The 25,288-nt window shown below is 51.3% G+C and overlaps 1 protein-coding gene across 4 annotated transcripts in view; it reads right to left on the reverse strand.

Moving 5' to 3' along the window:
- Positions 1-25,288, reverse strand: part of KIRREL3 (kirre like nephrin family adhesion molecule 3) — a 357,949-nt gene that overhangs the window by 126,849 nt on the left and 205,812 nt on the right. Inside the window, exon 1 of one of the 4 annotated variants that reach the window (XM_027655694.1) lies at positions 23,756-23,774. The exons of the other annotated variants lie outside the window; for them this stretch is intronic. The gene's annotated coding sequence lies outside the window, so the exon portion shown is untranslated. Of the gene's footprint in view, positions 1-23,755; positions 23,775-25,288 lie in introns of those variants that run through there. 4 annotated transcript variants of the gene reach the window in all.

Here is a 25,288-nt window from a genome sequence, read left to right on the forward strand (position 1 = left end):
CTGGTTTAGCAGGACACCCAGCACAGGTCACCTCCCTCAGCCCTGGTTTAGCAGGACACCCAGCACAGGTCACCTCCCTCAGCCCTGGTTTAGCTGAAGGACACCCAGCACAGGTCACCTCCCTCATCCTGTCTGATAACTGGAATCCATCAGACCTTGCTGGCTGTGGGGTGGGGTTTCCATACAGGGTTGCAGGGTTGCTGTGGGCACAGACAATCCCTGTGCATGTGGCAGGAGCTGTGACCTGCCCAGAGCCCCCGGGGCTGTTGTGCCGAGCCAGCAAAGCAGGTGAGAGCCTTTATGTCCTCATTGATAGGAAAACAAAACCCCATCGATCACTATTGAGCCTTCAACCAGCACCAAGGTATCAAAGTGTAATTAAAACAACACGATTAGATTAGTGCCACACGGGGCAGCACAGCCCACAGAGGAGTCGAGCAAGCCAGAATTCCTCTGACTGACTGAGCCCTGCACTCGTGGGCCTGGCTGTGGGTGCTGTGCCTGACACAGAGCTGGCACTGCAGGGGCTGCCACGCCCTCCATGGCCCAGGGCCACAAACACCATCAGGAGCACAGAATCATGGAACGGTTTGGGTTGGAAGGGACCTTAAAGCTCATCTTGTTCCAACCCCCTGCCATGGGCAGGGACACCTTCTGCCAGACCAGGTTGCTCCAAGCCCCATCCAACCTGGCCTTGGACACTTCCAGGGATGGGACAGCCTCTGGCAGTGGGAAGCCATTCCCCCTTTTCCTGTCCCTTCATCCCTTGTCCCCAGTCCCTCTCCAGCTCTCCTGGACCCCCTTTAGGCCCTGGAAGGGGCTCTCAGGTCTCCCCAGAGTCTTCTCCTCTCCAAGTGAACGCCCCCACCTCTCCCAGCCTGGCTTCAGAGCAGAGGGGCTCCAGCCCTTGGAGCATCTCTATGGCCTCCTCTGGACCTGCTCCAGCAGCTCCACATCCTCCTAACACTGGGGGCCCCCGAGCATCCCGAGCACAGCATCCATGGAGGCAGCAGCAGCTCCAGTGTCCCTGGGGGGGGTGACTGTCCCACCACTCCCGTGTCCAGCTCTCACCTTCCCATTGCAGGGAGCAAAATGCTCCCGAAAGGAGGTCGTGGGGCTCTGGCCAAGGCAGTGACTGAGCTACCCAAGAGTCCCAGTCCCAGCTGAGCCCTCAGAGCAGGGAGGGAGGCTCAGGGCTGAGCCCCACGGGCTGGATGCAGCTGAAATGTGGGTTATTACCCATCTGGAGTCTGGATCAACACACACTGGTGTGGGTGCCTATTTCCCACTTGCCTCCCCGAGGGGTGCTATAATTAACACTTATAAACCACTTTGATATCCCATGATGAAAGGAGCTGTACAAAAGCACTGCATTATAATAATTCATACCATAAATTTGTGAGAACATGCAAAAATCTTTATAGCTAAAGGCACCTTTAAATACTTGAGAGCGCCTTTAAAAGGTAAAATACTTCAAGATTACTCTGCTGCCTGAGGATGTCTCACCATTTCATGGCTTTTAGTGGCTACCTAAAGCTGAAATATTTAAGCAGGTACCCAGCATTTTAAATGTCTCGTCTTTAGAGGGGCTGCTGAGACACCACTGAAAACACAATATTTTACTGAAAACACAATATTTTAACCCATACGTATCCCCCACTCTCCCAAAACAATCCCATCCATTGCCTTGCAATAGCAATTGAATTTTCTCAGTGGGGCAAAACTACTTTCACCTGAAGTTTTTCCCACATCCCAGGCACTGTGAAGAAGTGGGAGCTCAAGCATCCTGGTTGGAAAACACACGGCAGGGCCCTGTTTTTGACTCACTCAGAGGAACCTTCATGAATAAAATTTCAAACTAGCACAAGAACCACTCATCAGACAAATCAGAACCAAGTTAAAACCACACGTTGCCAGTGACAACGAAGCAAAAGCCAATTTAAAGAAACAAGAGCTCAGGGTCTTCGGGAAGCAAATCTTCAGGCTGGGAAATTGGGGTGAATGTTTGTTTTGGAAGAAGCATCTCTCAGCACTGGCCCAAACTATGGAATTCTCCTCCTTTTTCCTGGTTTCTCCCAGTGTTTGGGATTTCCTCACTCAATTCCAGGGCAATTGCTCTGTCAGGAAGGGAAGGAGGTCTCTGATCACCGGGGCACTAAAGGCTAAAGCTGCAGAGCAGTAATAAGGGTTTATTAACATAGTCATAATGTCTACTATTGTGTAGCTGTATCCCACCAGGAATGATAATAAATGTTTAATAGCCCAATAATACCTGTTTAATAATTTTTCAGCTCACCCTGTCTAATTGCAAGTTTATTAAAGAACGATAAACTTTACAATCGTTGTAAAGGCATAATTGCAATTCCATTGCTTATTTAATATTGAGTTAATGATATTACAACTAAGTTATATTTTCCCATACATATTAAATATCAATTAGCTGGTTTAAACTATTGATTTGTATTTAATTAACTATGCTATTATATACCAATTAAGCTCTTACAAGAGAAGCAGAAACAGCTGGTCTCTTAAATTAAATTTTTAAAACTTTGTATTAACATAAATATCACGTTTCCATTTTCTCATGTTTTCCTTTTACAGTGACAGCAATTTGCTACCTGTAAATACTTTTGTCCAGCTGCATGAGTTTAACTTTACACTTTTTCTTTCCAGGATGGTGAAAGAACAACCTCCATGGCAGATATCCAGTGTCAGAGACACCAAAACATGGGAACTGGGAAAGGCTGAGGGTTGGAAAAGCCTCGTCTCACCTGGGGATCCCAGAAGCAAAGAACTTGGCTGGGAACTCTTCAAAGAGCACTAAAGCCTCCGAGGAAAGAAGCTCAACACCTTCCTAAGTTGGCCAGGAAGAGTGAGAGGAGAAAATCCTACGTCACAAATCAAAGAGATTTTGGTCACTTTACACACTTTGATTGAGAAACCTCGTCCTTCTGCTCAGAGTTTTCCTGTCCTGATGGATCCAGTTGCTGTCCTGATGGATCCATTGCTGTCCTGATGGATCCAGTTGCTGTCCTGATGGATCCAGTTGCTGTCCTGATGGATTCAATTGCTGTTCTGATGGATCCAGCTGCCTGCTGTTGGAGATCTTTTTAAAAAGGCACATCTGGACAGAAAAGCCTGCTCTCTCAAGGCCTTCCCTGCTCTTGGCTTCTCCGTGTCCGGGGATGCTGCACCCCAAAAGTTACAGGAAATGTGTGAAGGAGCATTTTCTTCATTTCCCAGCCTCCTAGTTTCTCAGTAACCACCTTGCTTTTCTCCTGGAGGTTTCCTAAAGATCTCCATGGCCTCTTCTTCAGAGGACTTTGCTCTGGGCACCCACGAAGCACCTTCCCCTCCAAGCTGTCCTGCCCTGAGTGCTGGGTTAAAGCTCCTTCCCTCCATGTCATTTGCATCCCTAACATTCCTGAGCAATCCAAACTCCTGCTGCATTTTGGCAGAGAGCAAACAGATCCTTGGGCATGTAATTTCTGTATTACACCGTTAAGGCTGAGAGCAATCCAAGATCCTCAGAGATGGAAAAAGCCATACAAATGCACATTATTATTAAATCTGTGCCTGGTTAATTTATAAAAATGTACTAAAAAACCTAAGAGGCTTCCCACATGAGAAAATGGGCACATTACTGTTTGAAATATGAATGAACCAGAGATCAGTGTTAAATGCCGTAGTGATATTGTATTTTATTCTACAGTGCTCTGCAGAAAAGTTGCATTTATAAACCCATTTATTGTATTATGTACTCGCAAACCACCTTGTCATCCATTTATTGCACAAATAAAATCTTAAAAGCAGAGGATTAGTTGAGTGTGTCCCCGTGGGACCACAATCTGCCTTTAAAGAATCCATCAATGAAGGAAAACAGATGGAGCAGAGGTGTTTGCCAGCTCATTGCTCCGAGATGGAAAACACAACTGGCTGTTCCAGGCCCAAAGACCTGGAAAGAGAGAAGGACACACAGCAAGGCTTGTGGAAAATGGTCCCCCATTCAGGAGCCAGTTCAGGTTGAAGACTCTGTCGCTCCCAAGTCTCTTGTCTTGGGGCTGCACAGTGTGAAGACCACCTTGGAGAGATCAGCTCAACTTTGCACGGTGAAGGAAAACTCCCCAAAATTGAAACCCTGTGTAGAACCTCTGTAAAGACCTAAATTTGCCTTAAACGCCCCTGGAGAGTCACATCCCCGCAGCTTGGGAGCAGCAGCACCACCAGAACAAACCAGCCCTGGTGATGTCATCCCCAAGGGGACTTTCTGGTGCAGAAGGCCTGGAGGGTCCTTGAAACTTTTGCCAAACGTTCTTTTGGGTCAAAACCCACAGCCAGTGCTACTACTGCTTTCCCTAAGGGGAATTGCTGGTGCTGAAGGGTCCCTAAAACTTCTATCAAACATTCTTTCAGGTTGAAAACCATCATGGAAAAAGACAGGAGCACTTGGGTGTGCTTATTTTCAGAGAGCCTCTTTCAACTCAGTGAAAAAACAGAGCCATCCACAACACAGGGGGAGGTTCTCTGGGACAAACAACTTTGGACAGGCCTTGGAATATCACAGTACACTGGAATCCAAAATGCCTTGAAAGGCACCAGCTCCAGAAGCTTCAAGGGCAAGAGCAGAGAAACAGGCAGGAGGCAGCTCTCCTCAGGAACAAGCTCTGCCCTGGTACCAGACAATTAAAAGTTACTTCTTAGCAGGACACATGACTGGCAGAAAGGGAAAGAAAGAAGAGGGATTCATGCTGCTGAGCAAGGAGAATGACATCCCTGTGTTCCCTGGCTAATGAAGGGAAAAGAGGCACCTCCAAGTTGTAACTCAGCACTGGAGTGTTTTGAAGAGGTTTTTTGTCTCTGGTGGCAACACAGAGCCTTTGGTCCCCAAAGTTCAGTGCTGAACCTGTCTGTATTCCCCACTCTCCTCCCCAGCCCTCCATGGCTGGTGCACTTTTTCTGAGCCTCTCACAAACATGTCCAGTTTGGGGAGCATCTGACAAGGGAAGAAAAACCCTCACAAAGCTCAAATTCACTCGTTCTTTGGATTATTTTTTTCCTTCTCTTGAAGTAAAGAAATCTGATGGAGCTGCAGTGGGAAAAACAGTTCACCCCAGGGTAAGGTGGCTGTCACTCCTTGGAGCTTCTCACATAAGTGGCTTTCACACCTTTGTATGCACAGAAATACATTTACACTGGTCAAATAAACCAGAATGCTCTGCTAAGGTCTTGGGGCAGCAAGTTCCAGAGCTTAACTGCACTCATGTCCAGAAAAAAGGTATTTTTCCTTGTATTTTCTGCTGTAAAAGTCTTAACTTCCATTCAGGGTTTTATTTGAAAGAAAAACAAATAAAAGGTTATGTAGAAACTGTTTTCTTCACTACTATCAACTATGAAACTATCAAACCCACTCCAGTTTGCACTGATGAGAGCTGGGTCAGACACCCAACACAGCCAGAGGCTTCCACATCCTCTGCACAAAAGTGCATCCAGGCATCAGGAAAGGCCAGTGGCGCTGCCCAAGATCCCAAACCCTTGGGTAGGATTCCCAAGAAACAGTCCCCTGTGACTTTGGGTTGCACTTGCTCCTTCCACCCCCCACTTCCAAAGGCTCTGCCCTGGCAGGGTCAGCGTTTCCTTGGACAATCTCACGGCAGGTGCAGCTCAGGCATTTGCCCCCAGATTCATGATTTTTAGAGTATTTTTCAGGACCTGCCATCCCGTGGCCACTTTCACCTTGCTCAGCTCAGAGCTCCTGCAGCTCCTGGGTTTGCTGCAGCCGTGGCCCTCGGAGCCTCCCTGTGAGACCCCTGCCCTGCTCAGTGGGGCTGTGGCCAACTAACGGGCTGGTGGCTCTGCCCTGCCCTGCCAGGGCTTCCCGGGGAATTAATCTGTGTTTCCATTCTACCTGCTGCTCCATTTGGGCCTCAAATGCATCTGTCACTGCAGGAAGGTCAGGAACAAGCCTTCTAGGGAAAGTTAAGCAACGGCAAAGCACCTCCCCGTGCACCCTCCAGCCTCTCCTTGGCACTTCCCCAGAACACGTCACCATCCACACCGTCCCACCAGGAGACCTGAGCTGACAAGACCACATTGGCAGACCCTGAGGAGGTGGCAGGGGACAAGGACAGGGCAGGACAAGCAGGTGATGGGCACATCTGTCCTGGTCTCACTCCAGTGGCTGCTCTGCTCCAGCTGACACAGCTCCATGGATTCCATGGAGCTCCTCGTGTCCACTGGGGCATTAACAGTGAGGGCAGGGGAGGTGAACAGGCAACATAAGCCTTGTCCCTCTCCCTGTCTGACTGCTCTGCCTCCCCCAGGCTTCCCTCTGCTCCAGCCCAGGGCTGGGATGGCCCAGGGCTGTCTGTCACCTACCCCCACGCTCTGCTTGGCAGCTCAGACCCGACGTGCAGTCACTGGGGGACCTGCCTGCCAAGGGCTGTGCTGGCACTGATCCACAGTTCCTCCACCCACCTTCTTCTACCCCACCAAACCCAGGAGCTGCGTGTTCAACTCCAGGCAGCAGAGAATTGACACCACTCTACTGGAGAGGAAAGGGTGGAGGACAGGTATGAAATCCATCCCACCTTTCTGCAGCACCTCCTCTCCTGGAACAAGCTCTCCAGGGAATCAGAATGCCTTTGTGAGGACACACCCTAGAGACTGGAAAAGCCCCAGAGACCAGAGCACGTGGAGTGTGTGTGAAACAGCAGGGGGTGCAGGGAAAGGGGGTTTGGAAGATGGATTGGGATGGTCTGAGCTGTGTTGAGCTTTCCTACTCCAGCTCCAGTGAGTGCACTGGCACCAGGCTGTGCTGCTACAAACCAAGAGGGCTTTCAACAGCCAGGATTGTTACTTCTCTGAGATGGTCTAAAACCCGAATGAAAAAGCTCAGGACAAAACTGACAGGGAGAAAGACACAAAATCCACATATTTTGATTCCTTAAGTGTTTTCCCTAAAGACCTGATTTCACTTGGGTTTCTCCTTTCATTGAAAGCCCCTCCACTGTTCCTCACTCCTGCTGAAGGACCCTTGCATGTCCCATCCCAATCCAAGCACCATCAGCCCCACACACAGCACGACATTATCCTGCAGCCTGCTGGGAACATCTCCTGATGGAATAAACAACACTTTTTGTGCTCCCCTGGCACACAGAGAGCTACATTTCCAGCAGGTCTGGAGATCCACACAAAGCAGGAGCTGTGCCTGCCTCACACCCCACCCGGATCATCCCATAACACTGGGAGGAGAAGGTGGCAATGGAAACACTTTGCAGTAAGCCCTGGAAGTCCCCACGCTGCTCTGACAGACTGTGGGCAGGTTGGAGAGAAAAATAATAAAAAATAAAAGCGCAGCACCATAAAGGTCACATCTCCAGCTCCTGATCCACAACGGCTCCTCACACCTCCCACCTCGGAAGTGTTTCTGGCTCAACCATCCATTTTACAAGGCTGGGAAGACACAGGATTGTACAAGGGAAGCACAAACCACTTCTGCCCTTGGAGACACCCAAGGAATGCAGCTTTCCTCTGCCTCACCCTGGAATTGTGGTTGCTGCTTTCAAGCCCATCTGCCCCAGACCCATCAGCTCCTCCTGCCTCCAATCCAACAAAGCCCCTTGTCCAGCTGCTCCAAAACTTCCCGTGCTGGACACCCCTGACAACTGCCTGGCTCCTCCAGGCCCCTCCAAAGGCCAGGAGAGCACTGCAGCACCAGCACACGCCCAGGGCAGAGCAGGGACTCCTGCAGTCCTGCTATTCCCGGGAAATTGCACTCCAGCCTCGCAGGCGCCATCACTCCTGTGTATGGGATAATTAAATCCCGTTTGATGGTTACCTCACAGCATGGCTGTTATTCTTCTGCATCTGAGCCTTGGGAAAAACATTTCTGATCTCCAGCTTCTATTTTATTTTTCATCTCCTTGGCGACTCTCGGCAATTTTGGAAAACGCTTTGAGCTGCCTTCCCGCCCGCGAGGTGAGAAGGGGCAGGAGACCTGCTGTGACCAGTCCAGGCTGTGCCACCTCCTCTCCAGGATGAAGAAAACCAGTGATGTGAGCGTGTCATCTTAGGTCAGACCCACAGCACAGGTTAGTCTCCATTTCCTCCCTAGATATCTGAATTTGAGTTACCTCCCAGCAACCTAAATGGGAGCTGAGACACCTGAACAGCTTGGGAACCTCGGGGGGTGTCACCAAACCATCCCAGATGAGTAACCTGGCCAAGGGAGCAGCAATTCCAGGTTAATCCCAGGTGGAGGTGCATTTGCTGCAGTCCCTGCTCCGCCCCTTCTGATAGAACTTTCTGGAAGAGCCTGTGGTGCTCAGATGGAAGGGGCAGCAGCAGAACAGAACCCAACCCTCCCCAAAGAACAGAGCACCAATTTGCATGGAGGGAGAGAAAGCCACAAGATTTAAGGGATTAACCAATCCCCACATTGCCATCCCTTCCTGCAGGAAGCTGCTTTGATTGAGGCATTGAGGCTTTAAATGCACTGGCAGGGAGGGCTCTGGCCGTGCTCAGCAGCAGGAGAAAGGGAAGCAAGTGGGCAAATTTCAGGCTGTGGGAGGCTGATTGCTGCCCTGGCCAGAACACCCTCTGTCTCAGTGGGAGAAGATTTGGTCCATCGTGACAAACGAGTCCATCAGCCAGGCAGTGAGGCCATGCAGGTATCCCATCCCAGCAGTGGCTGCAGGCTGGGCTGTCTCTGCTCCACCAGCACTGCTCACCTTGCCTGGTCCAGCGGGCACACAGAGCACCCACGACATCAGCTCCAGGCTGCAGCATTCAGCCTCAATCACTGCTCCTGTGAATTCCTGTCTCATGGCCAACCCTTGCCCTTTTCAGAGCATTTTCAGCTTCTCGATTGACTTGAAAACCCACAGTTTGTGTAACTGGTCCTGCTGGCTGGATCTTCACTCTGCAAACACTTTGCTAGTGATGCCCCCAGGCCCAGCTACAAACGCTGTGGTTCACACCATGTTCAATCCCTCTGCCACCTCTACAGGTGCAACCAGCACAGGTGAGAGGCAGGAAGGTAAACCAGGGAAGATGGGTAGGAGGGAAGGACTTGGAGCCCTGCCTCTGCCCTCACACAGCCCAAAACACACACAAGCAGCAGGGATCTCCCACATCCTGCAATTGCCCCCTTTGGGATGTGCTTTGACCAAAATAAGCCCTGCTTGGGGCTGATGCCAAGACCTGGTGGGATTGGTGCCTTTCTGCACCTTTCCTGCACTGCTCAGAGCTGCTGCCAGCTTACTGCCCAGCTCAGCTCCCACTGCCAGGGGGGCACTTTCCCAGCACTGGCCATAACTTGGATGATCTGTGAAAACAGCTCCCCTGGTTCCCTCAGCACTGCTCCCACACGCACTCCCTCGATCCCATTAAAAGTAATGGGGTGAGATTGTCCAGCCCATTACTTTCAATGGCTCAGTTTCAGCCAGACAGCCTAAAGCTCCCAAATCCTCCAAACAGCAAGCAGAGGAGCTCCAAAACCCCCCGTTTCATTATCGCATTGCGTGTTCCAGCTTGCCAGAGTTTAATTGGAAAGAGAGCCAAGGCTGCGTTAAGGTTTGCTAATTGCTGCAGGAGAGACACGAGCACTCCTCGCGCCGCCAACCATCATTTCCTTGCTCAGCAGTTCTGGGTTCTTCAAGGTGTGAGGTTTTATGAAAATAGTCCAAGTTGTTTTTAAAAAAATGGAGATTCACATGCAAACACAGCCAAAGAGAGGAATTTATGGAGTGGCTGTGTGCTCCAAGGTTCAGCTGGTCTTGCTGGTGCTGGAGGGGAAATACAGTTGCAGGAAGAGCAGCTGGGGAGAAACATCACTACTGGAAAATGCCAAGTGAAAATTGTGTATTTAAGATGCATCACAGGAGCTGTAGCTTGAGTCCTTCTGAACTGTAAGTCCACTAATCCACTGAGGGCAGAGACAGGCCAAAAATCAAACCACTTGGTTTCCAAGACAGTTTGATATTACAAGATGCTCAGAAAGCTGCGTGGCCAAAAACACCTTACTTTGGGAGCTGGAGAAATCCCATTTCTGCTCTGATTTCTGACCTCACCTTCTGCTCGGGGTTCATAAAAGCCTGGCAGAGCTTGATCATATAAGGCCACGTGCCCCATTACAGCTAGGGAAGGGACCTATTAGGGATGTGCATAATGATGTATTCAGGAGACTGGAATAATGACAGCCGTCCCAACACCTGGCTGAAAACAGTGGGAAGAGCTGACTAGTTAAATCCCAGAATATCCTGAATTGGAAGGGGCCCACAAGGATGAGCGAGTCCAACTCCTGGCTCTGCACAGGACACCCCGAAAATCCCACCATGTGCCTGAGAGCATTGGCAAAAAACCTCCTCCCACCAGAAAGCAGCTGGTAACACCCGTCAGTGCTGGAGCTTCGAGCCCAACACAGACTTTTCCTGCCTCTGACCTGAGCCAAGACTGCCAAGTGCAGCTCTCCTGTACCAACCCCAGGAGGTCTCTGCGTGGTCCCCTGGGCTTGGTGCCATTCCCTGTTGCAGTGTTGAGTCCATTCTGCTGCTCAAAGCTGTTGCTGTGGTGCTGCTCACAGCCCTGTCCAATCCAGGACAGATGGTAATAAATTTTTCAGTGGTTGGAGCAGAGTGCAGCAACTGTGTGATTAGCATCTTTTTCTCCACTGCACATTTCGTCTGTAAACTAAGATTAAATACCTGGAGGAAAAGAACTGCAGGAAAAGGGAACTTTAATCCGTTTTCACTGCAGAGTTCACACGAGCGAGCAAACAGCTCAGCTCCGAGGTCAGGGTGGCTCGTTGGGCACGGAGCCTTCCCATGTGCCAGCTCAAGTTACCCACGTTTCATGAAGATGCTCTTTCTGTCAGAATCATGAAATGGTTTGGGTCGGAAGGGACCTCAGAGATCATCTAATCTCACCCCCCTGCCATGGGCAGGGGCACCTTCCACTAGCCCAGGTTGCTCCAAGCCCCATCCAACCTGACCTTGGGCACTTCCAGGGATGGGGCAGCCACAGCTTCTCTGGGCAACCTGTGCCAGGGCCCCACCACCCTCCCAGCCAAGAATTCCTTCCCAATATCCCATCTAACCCTGCCCTCCTTCAGCTTTAGGCCATTCCCCCTTGTCCTGCAGTACCTGCTAACACGGCTCAGAATTCCTCTGACCTGTGCAGCTGCCTCCAAACCAGCACTGTGAGGAGCAGCAGGGTCTCCAATCCCCTAAAAGTGCACAAGGGGAGCAGAACTGCTCCATTACCTGCCTGGGTTTGAACTCTCAACTCATTTAAACCCAACAAAACCTATTCCAACTACCTGTCAAGCCTGACAGACCTCACTTGCCTGCAACCTCAGCCAGAGATAAAACAGGGGAATGAATGTCATGAATCACATGGGAGATGAGGGATGGAGCCTGTTGTTGGGAAAGAAGAAATCATCAGCTACAAATTCAGCAACCATCAAAACATTGTTCTTCATCACTGCAACACGAGTGCCAGGGCAGTGATGCTGACAGGGCACCTCAGATGGGCAGCACGTCACCAGTTTTTAAGAAACAAGCAAAAAAACCTAACAAAAAATCATACACGCAGAGAAAACCCACCACACCTTTTGTTTTGGAGTGTGTCCTACTCTAAGCCAGAAGAGTGGTGTCAGGGCTTGTAAACCATCCTTTCCAGTCACAAAAAAGAGCTGCCTCTGCACCCCTCAAAATGTTGTACCAAGCTTTAGTTTTGCTCACACACAGCCATGACCAGGGGATCCTGCACAAAACCCACTTCTGGTGCAGCCTAAACACAAAGGGAGAGATCACCTGCTCCGAGAGGGAAAGCCAAGGAGATTTGAAGGCTCTGGCTCCATTTGTAGGAATATTTCTCTCAAACACCTTCTTGCTTAAAAATCCCAACAAGCCCAACAGGGCTCCAGGTCAGAGAAATATCATTGTATGATTTGGACATGAATGTATCTTAAAGGTCATCTCATTCCCAACCCCTGCCGTGGGCAGAGACCCCTTCCACTAGCCCAGGACCAATTAAGGCCACGACCAACCTGCCCTTGGACACTTCCATGGATGGGGCAGCCACAGCTCTGGGCAACCTGTGCCAGGGCCTCTCCCCCCTCACTGTAAAACCTTCTTCCTTATATTTATATATCCCCATTTGCTATTCCATCTGCAAACAGCTCTAATCCACCTTTCCCCCTTCATCCTGCCCGTGCTCTCCCCTCCTGGAGGGAGGCAGCAAGCAGCTGACCTGCCCTGCCCTTCCAAGGAGGGGAGGATCCGCCTCCGGAGCGCTCGGGATGGGCACGCACCACCCACCTTTCAGAGGGCACTACGTGCCACTGCTGCAATCAATAATGCAGTATTTCCTCTATGTTTTATAGCCTCGTGTTTATTATGTGTAAATAGGGATTTACAGGGATCTGAGCGTGTTCATTGAGTGCAGCTGACACCCCGCTCCGCCAGCCGCCGCTCCGGACCCGCGGGAAAACGAGACGAGGCTTCTTCCACAAAGCCATCTTTGTGAAGGAAATGGGGGAAGAAAGAAAAAAGGGAATAAAACAAGGCCAAGGTAGAGAGATCATAGACTGTGCACATGGGATGGAACACAGGGCGGGTGCCAGTGCTGGGACTCAGAGTCGTGTTGGCATCGCTCTGAAAGGGACCTTAAACATCGCTCTCATCTCAAGTCCGAGGTGCTGCTTCCAGGAGGAAAAGGTTGGGCTGGGGGAAGAAACTTTCCCTTGAAAGGCATTGGAACACCTATGCAAAGTTCCTTTTTATTTGATCTTGGGCACAAAGAGCAGAACAGAAGCATATCATCCTTTGCAGCTAAAATGAAAAAATAAAGAGGACTTTTATCCCAGATCCATTTATCTCAGGTAATAAATTCTGCTCCTGCCTGCAGCCAGTCAGTATTTTCCAGGTGGGTAACTTTCCTGCTGGAAAAATGAACAAAGCAATCAAAATAATTTGCTAATTCATTTCATACTCTCTCTTTTTTTTTTTTGAAGCCTAAACTGCAAGTTAAAACAAGCCCGAGTAGCCTGGTGTGTTGTGTCAACATTTTGTTCAACAAATATCAAAGCAACACTGAAAGTCTTAATTGTTTCTTAACACAGCTCCAGAAGTCACACAGCACTTCCCAGCGGGAAAGAGACTCCACGGATGGATTTAACAGCCATGTGTGGTTTCTACAGGATGGCAGCAGCCTAAAGGTCTCCTGACCCCTTTCACAACAGCACTACCAAAGTGCCTCTGCCTGTCTTGGCAGCAGCTGCAGCACATCCATCCTCAAACCTTGGGATGCAAGGACGTGGTCCTGTTCCCACCCTCCCAGGGAACCAGCAGAGAAAATGAAGCCACCTGACTTGTCCCAGCCAGGTTCTTGATCCGTGTTCTCAATCATCAGAGCAATTCAGCAGAACATTCAGACCCACACCTGGGAAATGCAGGGTCTGAGCAGCTTTCCTGTGCCAGGTTATCCCAGCACCCCCAACACGTGCCTTTCCCAATGTCTGTGCCTGACCTTGTGCCCTCTCCAGCTCATCCTCATACTTCAAGCCAAGGAAAAACCCACCTCTGGCACGATGAACAAATCTCTTGGGTTCAATCTTTCCTCCTGGCTCTACCAAAACCTCCTCATGCAGCCTCATCTGTGTTATTTACTCTCAGCAGGGAAAGAGCAGCCACATCCTTTTCCTGCTTCTGGGAGGATACAGGGACCGTGTTTTCACACGTATGAAATGTTCTGAAGTTCTCCTTGCTCCCTGAGCTCATCTGCCTTGCCAGGCTCCTGCTCCATTAAACAGCTGCCACGTTCCACCTCAAAACTTCCTGCAACTCAGCAAAAAAAAAAAACCCAAAAAAACACAACAACAAAAAAAGCAAAAAAGAAAACAAACAAAAAAAAGGAGGCCCAGCAGAAAAAATAGCGAAGGACCATAAAATACTGGAGAAAACAGAAAACAGACAGGCCCCCGTTGGTCACCAGCTGTGCTCTGTCACCGTCCCTGGCTGGGAGACACTGCATTAGAGGCAGCAATGATCATCACCATTAAGGGCCTTGATGGGAGTCAGGCAGCTGGTTTGCAGCATTTAGCTGATGAGATAAATAAGGGTGCTTTCGGCAAACACGGAGAGAACAAACATGAGAAGATCAGAGATGCTGGAGGGGTTCCAGCTTCCCTGATAATGTCCTGCCCCTTCACCAGCTCAGGGACTTCCCAGAGGAGAGTCCTGCAGCACATCAGGGCACTCACATCACTGCCAGCTCATTCTTTGGGCATGGAAGTCCCCTCACTGAGGGGACTCAGCCCTCCTGGGGTGGGAAGAGGGACAACAGTCTGTATTAAAGAATGACAAACATGCAGAGACTCAAGGGCACAAGCTACTGCCCAAATTTCTCCAGCTCTGCTCTGGATGCCCAGGGATGGATCCCAGGGAGCTGCTGCAGGGCTGGCTTGGGAAGAGAAGAGCAGAGTTTTGGGTCACAGCCCCCCCCTGTGATTTGCCCACATAAAATACCTTTGTTTGAGACATGCTTGCTGTCCAAGGAAACTCTTCCCCATCCCTGGAAGTGTCCAAGGTTGGACAGGGCTTGGAGCAACCTGGGCTGGTGGAAGGTGTCCCATGGCAGGGGGTGGAACAGGATGGTCTCTAAGGCCCCTTCCAACCCAAACCATCCCATGATTGTCTGGCTGTGGGGATCCCATGGGGACTGTACTGTCACCCCTGCCTGCAGCAAGGACAGAAGCCTACCCAGTTTCTCCATCTAGACTTGAAGCAAGTCATTACTCCTTAAACCAGTCATTCCCTCCACTGTTCCCATCTCAGGGATACATCCCTACTCCCCAGGATTGGTTGGGATAACCCACTGATGCTCAGACATCAGAGCTGTCCTGTCATTAAAAAGTTGCACAGTCCCAGGGATGCTCATTTCCCGTATTTCTGCCTCTGGATGGCTTTTACTTCTCACTAAACTGAAAGCACAGGACAATCTAAGTGACTGATTGGGCTGTGTAATACAGTCCCTGCACATTTAGATTAGAAATGATTATGACTTAAATGAAATAGCTGAGCACAATCCTCATTGCCATCTATTCCCCCCCCCCACACTTTCAAAGACAGTAAGTGAGAGGTGTAGAGCAAGGGTAGAGAGAGAACAAAGACACCAGGATCCAGCTCTCACCCTGCACCTTGTTTAGGGCAGCTGAGACCCAGGAATGCAGCTGGAGGTACAAGGGATCAAGGCACTGTCCTTTACCTCAATATTCCCTGAACAGCCCTCCAGGGAACGGAGGAAACACCCTCCCCTCTGTTCCATGGCAAGGGGAGATATTCCCTGTGCCTACCAAAGGTGGGGCACAGAGGACAGCTGTGCACTCCTCCTCCCAAAACCACCCTCTTGGGCAGCACAACACAGGGACAGCTTTGGAAAGAGCAGACAGAGGTGCTTTGTAACAGGAGGGCTGGTAGTGTCCCTAAGGAACATCCAGAAGTGTTGGACCAACCTCCATCACAGCTTCAGAGCAGAGCAAGGAAGGCTTTCCCTGGACTATGGGACACTGTACTGTGGCATCCTGAAGGATGTAGCCTTAAAACAGATATTCCCCCAGCAGGCTTGAAGTGTTCCCAGTGACAGGGTGCGAAACAAACTGGTGACCACATTCCATGGGCTGGGAACTAGAATATTCCCATCCCTTCATCCAGCAGCAGGCTGGAGGGACTGGTGAGGGCACAATGCAGCAACCAAGGGGCTGGAGAGAACAAGACAGACACGCTGACCTTTCCTGAGGTTTATCTTTCCTGCCAACCCCAGTGCAGGAGTTCCATCACTCGGAGCTACACGGGACCGAGGGGAGGAAGCTGAGGAAAAAAGCCACATCAAGCATCACACCTTAGTCTTTGGAAAGAAGTTTATCCACCATCAGTAGGGGAAGGTGACATTTCAGGGAGATACAGGCAGTGTCCCAGCTCTGTCAGGCCACGGAAGAGAAGAGGTTCAATGAACTTTAAATGTCTGACCTCGGAGGGACCCCAACACCTTCCTGCTCTCTGAGCCACTGACAGAGCAAAGCACGTGTCAGGTGCCCAAAACCCACCCCCAATCTCCTCACAGGAACCTTCTGCCATGGAAAACAGCTTCTACAGCACTTGTGCTTCCCCTGACAGCCTCCCAGGCACTGGAGATGCTCCACATCCCAGAGTGTGATCAGCCTGAGGGAACAGCAAGGTCCTGGATAAATTTAGGGCTAGATTATAGCCCAGCTGACTGTGACTAACCTTCTGAAATGAAGGTCAGTGCTGCTACCTTGGGATGTGATTTTCTTCCATTTATTTCTTGATGGGAAAGCGATGGAGAATGTAATTACTGCTGTACTACTGTGAGCGGGGAACGTCCTAGTCCAGGAAAAATGAAGATGTGGATACAAGTGCTGTGTGAGGAGTGGGAAAGAGGGCTGTTAAACAGCCCAAAAAGGTGGGTTAAACAGTCTGTGCCAGCTCCCACTGTGTAGAGGGAAAAGCCTGTCCCCACCCTGCCCATGGGACATCCTGCACAGCAGCTGAAGTGCTGGAATCCTCATGGATATGGGAAGCAGCACCCACTGCCTGCTCTCAGCCGTGCTCACATGAACCTGCAACACCCTTTTTAAACTCCACGCGACCCAAGCAGCTCCAGCACCACTCAACAAGAGCCTTTGAGAGGTTACAGGGATGATCACAGCAAGCCCTCAGATCTCAATGCTGGGAGTGCCCCAATCCCCCCTTCCTGCAGGTACAGGCACAAATCCCACTCTGTGGATGGCATAACCCCAGGCAAATCCTGCTGGGAGCTCAGGAAAACCAGAGCCTCCTCCAAACAACAAACTAAACCCCCAAACCCCTGCAAAACCCCACCACTGCAGCTTCAGCAACAAGCCACAAAAAGGGTGTTTGGTTGAAGAAGTGTTCCCGTGCTGTGACAGCTGAGGGAGAGCAGACACGAGGCCCCACCACAGCTCAGGGCTGCAGAGAGCAGAGCCCACTGGGCTTTGGGAGCAAAGCCACCCCAACCCCCTTCCTGGAGGGCTGCTGGAGGGAGGGCACTCACTGTCCCCACACAGCACTTGGCAGAGGGGCAGGAGGGCAGTGCCTGTCACCATCACACAGACCTGGGTCACCTGCCACAGCACCCATCGTGTGTCCTCACCATGGCACCCACCTCACCTCACTACAGCACCCCACACAGCCACCCAGGGCAGCTTCTCCACCAGCAGAGCCAAGGGGAAAGGGTGGGAGGAGCCCTAATTAGGGCCCTAATTAGCTGAGTGCTGCACCTGGGACTAATGAGCCCCCGCTGACTGAGCACCTCAGAATCACAGGATCACAGAACCTCCTGAGTGGGAAGGGACATAAGGATCATCCAGGCCAACCCCTGGCCCTGCCCAGACACCCTAGCAACCCCACCCTGTCCCTCAGAGCATTGTCCAAACCCTCCTGGAGCTCTGGCAGCCTTGGGGCTGTGCCCACTGCCCTGGGGAGCCTGGGCAGTGCCCAACCAGCCTCTGGGGGAAGAACCTTTCCCTGAGATCCAACCTGACCCTGCCCTGACACAGCTCCAGCCCTTCCCTGGGTGCTGTTCCTGCTCACAGAGAGCAGAGATTGGAGCTGCAGACCCTGCTGAGCTCTGACCTCAGTCTCCTCTTCTCCAGCTGAACAGACCAAGTGCCCTCAGCTGCTCCTCACGAGGCTTCCCCTCCAGACCCTTCACCAGTCCTTGGGACACTCTCTAATGGCTCAATGTCTTTTTGATGTTGTGGTGCCCCAAACTGCCCCCAACACTCAAGGTCTTGGCAAGACAATCTGTTTGAGAACTGGGGCCTGGGTGGATGGTTGTGTAAAGGAGCTTTAATGGCACCAGTTGTAATCATAATGCTGTTGCTTTGTATATCTCGTGTTATGAAATGCATCCTGAGTATGATTCAAAAATCAGTTAAAGCAATCTTGTTTGTAAAGACAGAAGGGGGAAATGTAGGGATTTCTAATATGGGAAAACAGCAAGAAATGGACATTGTTACACTGGTGGAAAGGAAGCCATGGGAAAAGCAGGGACAAGCAGCTCCCTAGGGCAGAAAGAGGAACTTGAACAAAGGACGAAAGGAACTAATGTTGCTAATAGGTAAAAATGTTATAATATTGTAGCTGGCAGCAAGGACTCACGGCCTAAATGAACAATTGCAGCCTATTGTGTAAAAGGTATAAAAAGCTTACTGAAATCATTAATAAATGTCTTTGCTTTTGCCATCGTCTGTGTCTCTAATCACCACATCAAGGTGAGGCCACCCCAGGTCAGAGCAGAGCTGGACAATCCCCTCCCTTGCCCCATGACACTGTGCCCAATGCCCCTCATTCCCTTTCCAACACCTTCCTCTCCCCTGGAGCGAAAAATCACCTGGAATGATCCCACCACAGAAACACCTGAGGGGAAAAATTGAATTAAGCTCCACGAAGCCCTTTCCCCTCGCCACAGGTGGTTGAGGACTGAAAAGCATCTTGCCTTAAATGTCCCCCCCCATGTTGACAGGGTCCCTGGGGAGGCTCTGCACACACAGCTTTGCTTCCCTTCACGCTTGTGTAAAAAGGAAAGGACAAATAAATTGAGATTTATGGGATGCCAGAAGAGCTGACTTTTTTTTTTAAATAATTTTTCCCTCCTCCCTTGAACTTGCTGTTTTGTTTTCTCCCCTGCAGTGGCTGTTTGGAGGCTGCAGATGGAGTGCAGAGAGCAGCTGGGATCTCCTTGAAGAGGGATCAGGGACAGGGGCTGGGATGTGTGTGGTACACTCACAGTATCCCATTGCCCTGGATGAGGTATTGGATATCGTGGAATCCCAGAATGGGTTGGAAGGGACCTCAGAGATCATCCAGTTCCAACCCCTGTCATGGGCAGGGACACCTTCCACTAGCCCAGGTTACTCCAAGCCCCATCCAAGCTGGCCTTGGACACTTCCAGGGATGGGGCAGCCACAGCTTCTCTGGGCAACCTGTGCCAGGGCCTCCCCACCCTCACAGCCAAGAATTCCTTCCCAATATTCCATCTAATACCCTTTCTCATGCTTGTTCAGGAAGCATCTGAGCAAGGTCCAGCCTGGTTTCCAGCATTTGAGCACCAAAGGTTTTTTGCCCCTTTTTTTTGTGGTTTTCTTCCCCTGTTGCCTCCCAGACAGTCTAACTGTGGCTGTCACTTCACACTTGGCTCTCTGGCTTCCAGAGTTTGCAAATCAGACCCTTTGTGTGGACAGTGCCACTCACATGGGAACATGGACCCTTCTGCAGAGCAGAGACCCAGTGGGTGTACGGAGCCAAGAGAGGGACCAACATCATCGGGGTCTCCACAACCTCACCACGGTCCCTGGAGCCCCACCATGGTCTCTACAACCTTTCCATGGTCTCTGCAGCCCCACCATGGTCTCTACAACCTCATCATGGTCTCTGCAGCCTCACCACTGTCTCTGCAGCCTCACCATGGTCTCTACAACCTTTCCATGGTCTCTGCAACCTTTCCATGGTCTCTGCAGCCTTGCCATGTCTCTACAACATCACCACAGTCCCTAAAACCTCATCACGGTCTCTACTGTCTCTCCATGGTCTCTACAGCCTCACCACAGTCTCTACAACCCCTCCATGGTCTTCAGAATGGTGGCTGCCACCACCACCTCTTTCCCTGGGTAGCTTCTGCTGCCCAGCAGGAGCTCATCCATGTGCCAGGCCTGTCCCTGTGCCCGCACAGAAGGACAACACGTGCCACATCACCGTGTCCCTGCTGTGCACGAGTCTCTTGTCCTACGGGAGTGGCACCTCCACAGCACACCCCCAGCACACACAGACACGAGGCATGTCTGATCAGCTCACACAGGGAATAGGCACGTTTCACAAACATGCCCCTTTCCAGCACCTGTTTTCTGCTTTTATCAGGAATCACAGACTCGTTTTGCATGAATGTGCTGTATTTTCCACACTGTTTAAGCCACTCTCTGACTCCACACTCCTCTGGGTCTCCCACTCCCCCCAAACCATCTCTGCTCCTTCTTGTGTCCCCCCTGACTCCTCAGCAATGGTTAATAGTACATTTTTCCTTCCAAGCATGCAAATGCCCCGAGTGGAGCTGAAAACAAGCGACTTCTGACCAAAGTGATGTGATTAGGAAATGCAGATTTTTCCTCTCCCTGAAGTCCCAGTGACTGGAGTCAGGTCTGTGTCACCTCCACAGCCTTGCTCTGTCAAGCAGCTGCCTTCAATGCATCCTTTAATGAAGTCCCACTGATTGATTGCTCCCTGCCCTTGCAGGGATGCTGCTGGCACCCCGACCCGCTCCTGCCAGCTGCAGGATTCCAGCAGAAGGGCTCAGCCCCTGCCAGCCCCGGGCCTGTCTCTCAGCTGAGGTTTCCTCCCTTCCAGCACAGATCTGCAGCACGAGCACGGTGACAAGTTTGAGCTGCCGTCAGCAGAGGAGCCGACGGTCTCCTCTGAGCAGCGGTGAGCGAGTTTGGGTTTTAATTAAGCCCTTGTGGGTTCCTTGAAAGGTTGGAGATGACACAGCCTCCTCTGAAGCTGGCCCAGGGAGACATCCAGAGTCAGCACCAAAGCCTGCCTCCCCCTCCAAACGGTACGAAACTGGGACCCTGGAAGAAAGGATGAATTCTGAAGAGGAGCAAAAATGTTGTGGTTTCCTTTTTCCTGAGCCCGGGTCGGCTCCGGGAGGAAACAAAGCTCCTGCCAGCTCAGCTCCCACCCGTGCCTGGTGAGCCATCACTCTCCATCTCCATGCCTGGCCATCCCTTCGGGGTGGTGTCTCAGAGACGAGCACAATCTTTCATCCCAAATTTATCGCTGTGCTCTGTGCAGATGCCAACGGGGAAACACTCTTCCTTGCATTTACACTGCTGGATAAACAACCATCAAATATCCTCAGTAAAGACCCGCGGCCACTGCCCAGCAAGTCCTGGATATGCTGTATCCATGTGAATCCCAACATGTGCTCTTTGCTTCCTGGACAGATAAATGCTCAGCTTCCCCTCCCCATCCTGCCCTGCAATGTTGTATTTTAGCACTGACTGGGAGATTTCCATCAAACAATATAAACACATTTGTCAAAACTGTTCACAGTGGCTGGGCTTCTCTGAGGAAACAATGGCAAAGGAGCAGTGTTTAATTCCCTGTTCACTGGGATTCTCGGTGCTGTGTTGTTTGAGCTTTGTTTCCTCCACGCTTCCTTCTCTGCTTTTTTTTTTTTTTTTTTCAGGCTGGAAAATCCCTCAAGCTAAAAAAAAAACATTTCTACCTGGATTGCACTCATTTCTAACCCAAACAAAAAAACCCCAACTCTTACTTTTGAGTTGGTTTATTAAGAAAACAAACCAAACAGTGATGTAGAGGAATTTTTTGAGGAGGGATTCCTTTATCCCTGGTTCAAACAAGAGCAAACCCACCCAGTTACCTCACGAGTCCTGTGGTCATTTCTAACAGGAGGGTAAATAAATGGAGGAAATGGGGAGAAACAGGTTTATGGCCAGGAAAATGAGATGGGAAAGCCCCGTGGGAGGAGGCATCATGGATTATGAGGGGGAAGGAGATGTCAGTCACAGAGGAAACATCAGAGACCCTAAATTTCACCAGGTAGTTTGGGTGATGAACATGAGTGAAGGAGGAGGAGGAGGAGAAGAAGGAGGAGGAGGAAGGCTTTTACTGACAAAAGACAGATAAAGGGGTGTTTAAATTTCACATTCCCCCTGTGGCAGGGCCCTGTGTCCTCCCCTGTGACCCCCTGCCCGGGGGGTTGCCTCAGTGCTGACGTCACACAGTGACAAGTCTGTGACTCCCAGGACTCTGTGTGACAAAACCACCTGGAACAGCCTTGACAAATGTCCTCTGGACAACCTGGAGTGGGAGTTGACACCAAACACCATTTCCAGAGCCACTTCTGCTGCCATGAAGCTGAAGAGCACTTCTGTGCTATCTCCTGCTTTGAAGAGCTCTCGCTGTGACACGAGGGTTGGGGTCAAGCATTCTCACTTCCATTGGTTTCCTCCACTCCTGGGAGACACCTCTCTGGGAGAAGAGGATCTGTGCTCATCTTCTGCCCCATCACCTCTCTAGGACGAGAGGATCTGTGCTCTTCTCTGTCACATCTTTAGGCATTTCTTTGTTCCCTAGGTCTTGTTTTCCTCATTTCTAGCAGCTTCAGGAACAGCTCAGAGGATGCACATAAAGGCCCGAGCCCTGTCATTATTTACACTCTCCACTCCCCAAAACTACTCCAAGCAGTTTAAAAAGGCGTGGAAAAAAGGGGTGTTTTAAAAAAAAAAAAAAAAAAAAAGAAAAAAACTAGAAACTATGAGATTTTTCAGAAATAGAAATAAATAGCAAACGACTTCGATGTCCTTTTTATTTGCTCCCTGGCTCTGCAGAACGTAAAGGTTATGTTTTCCAAATTTTCCCTGCTACAGTAAAGATCAAATAGTCAAAAGGCAAGGAAAGCTGAGCCCCTCATTTCATGTCATGACTTCAGGAGCTGGGCTTTTGGAAAAGCAATAAACATCATGGGCCTGATGCTCTGGAGTATTGGCAAGATTTGTGAACAAGTACAGAATTTTATGGGCCTTGACTGTCCTTTGCCTTAGGATGCTTCAGAGGGGACTTGTAGTTATCCTAAATATAACATACTTCTTTTCCAAAGTCCTTTCTCATCAGCCAGGCTCACAAACCTTTGCACAGGGGTGCTGAGCCCTCCCACACTGGCAGAGGAGATTTCCCCTCCCGCTTTCCACGGCTGTACCCGGCCCCTCCGGGTACCCCCTCTGCCCCTCCGGGTGCCACCCCGGCCCCTCCGGGTGCCACCCCAGCCCCCCGTGCCTCTGGACGTGTCTCACAGCCCGAGCAGCCTCTCCGAGACCTCACAGCAGTTTCTTTTCCCCTTTTTCCTGCCACGGGCCAAAAGCACAGGAGCAGGGCTCCGGCCCCGGGGGATCCCGCTCTTGAGCTCGTTCCAGCGGGAGCAGATGGTGACTCACACGAGCATTTCAGGCATCGCTGCCGCTGGGGATGGGCTCACCTTAAGGAAACAGAGAAACCCATTTGTCCTACTCTCCAAAGCCGTGTCTCCATCCTTGGCTGACACGGCTCAGCCTCAGCAGTGCACATACCCCGCCAGGTTGCTGTAGTTGGAAGGGGAGTGCAGGGCAGAAGGATCCAAACCCCGCCCTGTTGCTGTGGTAACACAGCAGCGATGCTCGGTGCCACGCTGGTGACTGCAGAGCACTGTGCTGTAACGGCCCCACCGAGTCCTGCAGGGGAAAGAGCTCGAGCCCGCGGGAGGAATTCAGACAGACCCCCCTCGCCCAAGGGGCAGCTCTCCCCTGCTGCCCGCAGCCACCCCGACAGCCACCCCGACCTTTTATTAGGTGCTGAGCCATTCCCTGCGCCTGTCGCTCTGTTTTATTTCCATTACCTTTCAGCAGGGAAAGATTTAGGATCCATCTCCCTGTTTAGCAACATCCATTTGTAACAGTGGGATCGCTGGGGAGCAGTCAATAGGCACTGTGCTGGCCCATCCCTGCAAACTGTGCAGCAGTTAGTGCAGAATATGAAATATATATGGCTGCCTTCACCTAATCTAAAACTGTATCAAATGGCTCTTAACCTTGCCCGAATGAATTCAATTTGGCTACTGGATGCGGATCCAATCCTTGGGCTAGAACAGAAAAATCACTTACTAAAGCGATGCTCCCGAGGGACGAGCTCCTGAAAGAAAACTCTGAAAGATTTCCAGTTCGCTAATCCTGTGATAGTTCACGCAAGACAAATCCGGAATGATGAGGTCTTTTCGTCAAACACAAGCAAACCCCAGGAAACACGGGAATAGCATTACAAGTACATCGGAGGGGGGATTGTTAGGGAAGCTCAGGGGAATGCAGGAGAATGCAAGGATGGGCAGAGGAGGGAGATGTGAATCAGAAGATATTTGCATGTTTCCAGGGGTCTGATAAGAGAGGTGGGTCTGTAAAGAGAGGCAGAGCACTCAAAGCCAGGGGAACAAAGCTAATCTAACCCTGTCCTCGGGCAGTGGGAAGCCATTTTCCCCTGTCCTGTCCTCCACACCCTTGTCCAAAGGCCCTCTTCAGCTCTCCTGGGGCCCCTTTAGGCACTGGAAGGGGATAAGAGGTCTCCCTGGAGCCTTCTCTTCTCCAGGCTGAACACCCCAGCTCTCCCAGCCTGGCTCCAGACAAGAGGTCCTGCAGCCCTTGGAGCTTCTCCATGGCCTCCTCTGGACTTGCTCCAGCAGCTCTAAGTCCTTCCTGTGCTGAGGACCCCAGCACTGGATGCAATATTCCAGGTGGTGTCTCACAAGAGTGGAGGGGCAGGATCCCCAGCCTCAAACTGCTCCTCCACTCCTCTGCTCTATCCCAGGAGATGCCCTGCGGCACAGATGGCTATGGAGAAACCAGGCTCCAGCCTCCTTCCACATCCTTCCCTTCCCGTGAGGGATGCTCCAGGAGGTGCTTTTCTCTCCATCCCTCCCTCCCCCCCTCCCCAGGATGGCAGCCCGTGCCAGCCAGGTGCCAGGTAGAGGGTTGATTTCCCCCAGGCAGGGGGTTGATTATTCCGAGGCAGGGGGTTGATCTCCCCCGGCTCGGGCAGTGCAGCGCTCACTGCCCTGCGCCATCGAGTTAATTGAATTGTCTTGTTCTATCCTTTGTTCAGGCCGCTGAGTGACGGCTCTCACTCGAGGGTCCAGCGGTGAAATAAGGACGGGGATGACGTGCTCGGTGCTAAACCCCACCCCACTCCCCAGCACAGCGCCCCAAAAGCTGCTCCCCCTCCCAAGGGGACCCGCTGGGTGCTGGCAGGAATCGATCAAGATCTGGCTCTGAGCCCTTTTCTCCTCGAACTGAGCATCAAGGGATGATGCCTGGGGGTAAATCGGGACGGCTGCCCCAGGGATGCGACGGGAACGGGGAGGAAGGATGCAAGAAGGTCCTGCACAAGCCAAGAACGGTGGTGTGGGAGGGGAGGAGAAGGATACGAGGAGAAGAGAGGCGAGCAAGGAGAGCTCAACAACTTCATCTGGCGCCGCAGGGCCTCCGGGCCCCCTCGGCACAGCTGGGCTGCTGCGCACGCCGCGGCTAATGAGGCATCTGCTCCGGCTGACAGGCGGCGTCTGCTGCCGCTCGGATCCTCCTGCCAAGCTCCCGGCAGCGGCCGCGCCGGGCCCGGCCCCCCGGGCAGCCAGGTGTGCCCATCCTCCC

This window comes from Corapipo altera, unplaced genomic scaffold (assembly GCF_003945725.1).
Source record: "Corapipo altera isolate COAL_440 unplaced genomic scaffold, ASM394572v1 71, whole genome shotgun sequence".
Classification (NCBI taxonomy): Eukaryota; Metazoa; Chordata; class Aves; order Passeriformes; family Pipridae; genus Corapipo; species Corapipo altera.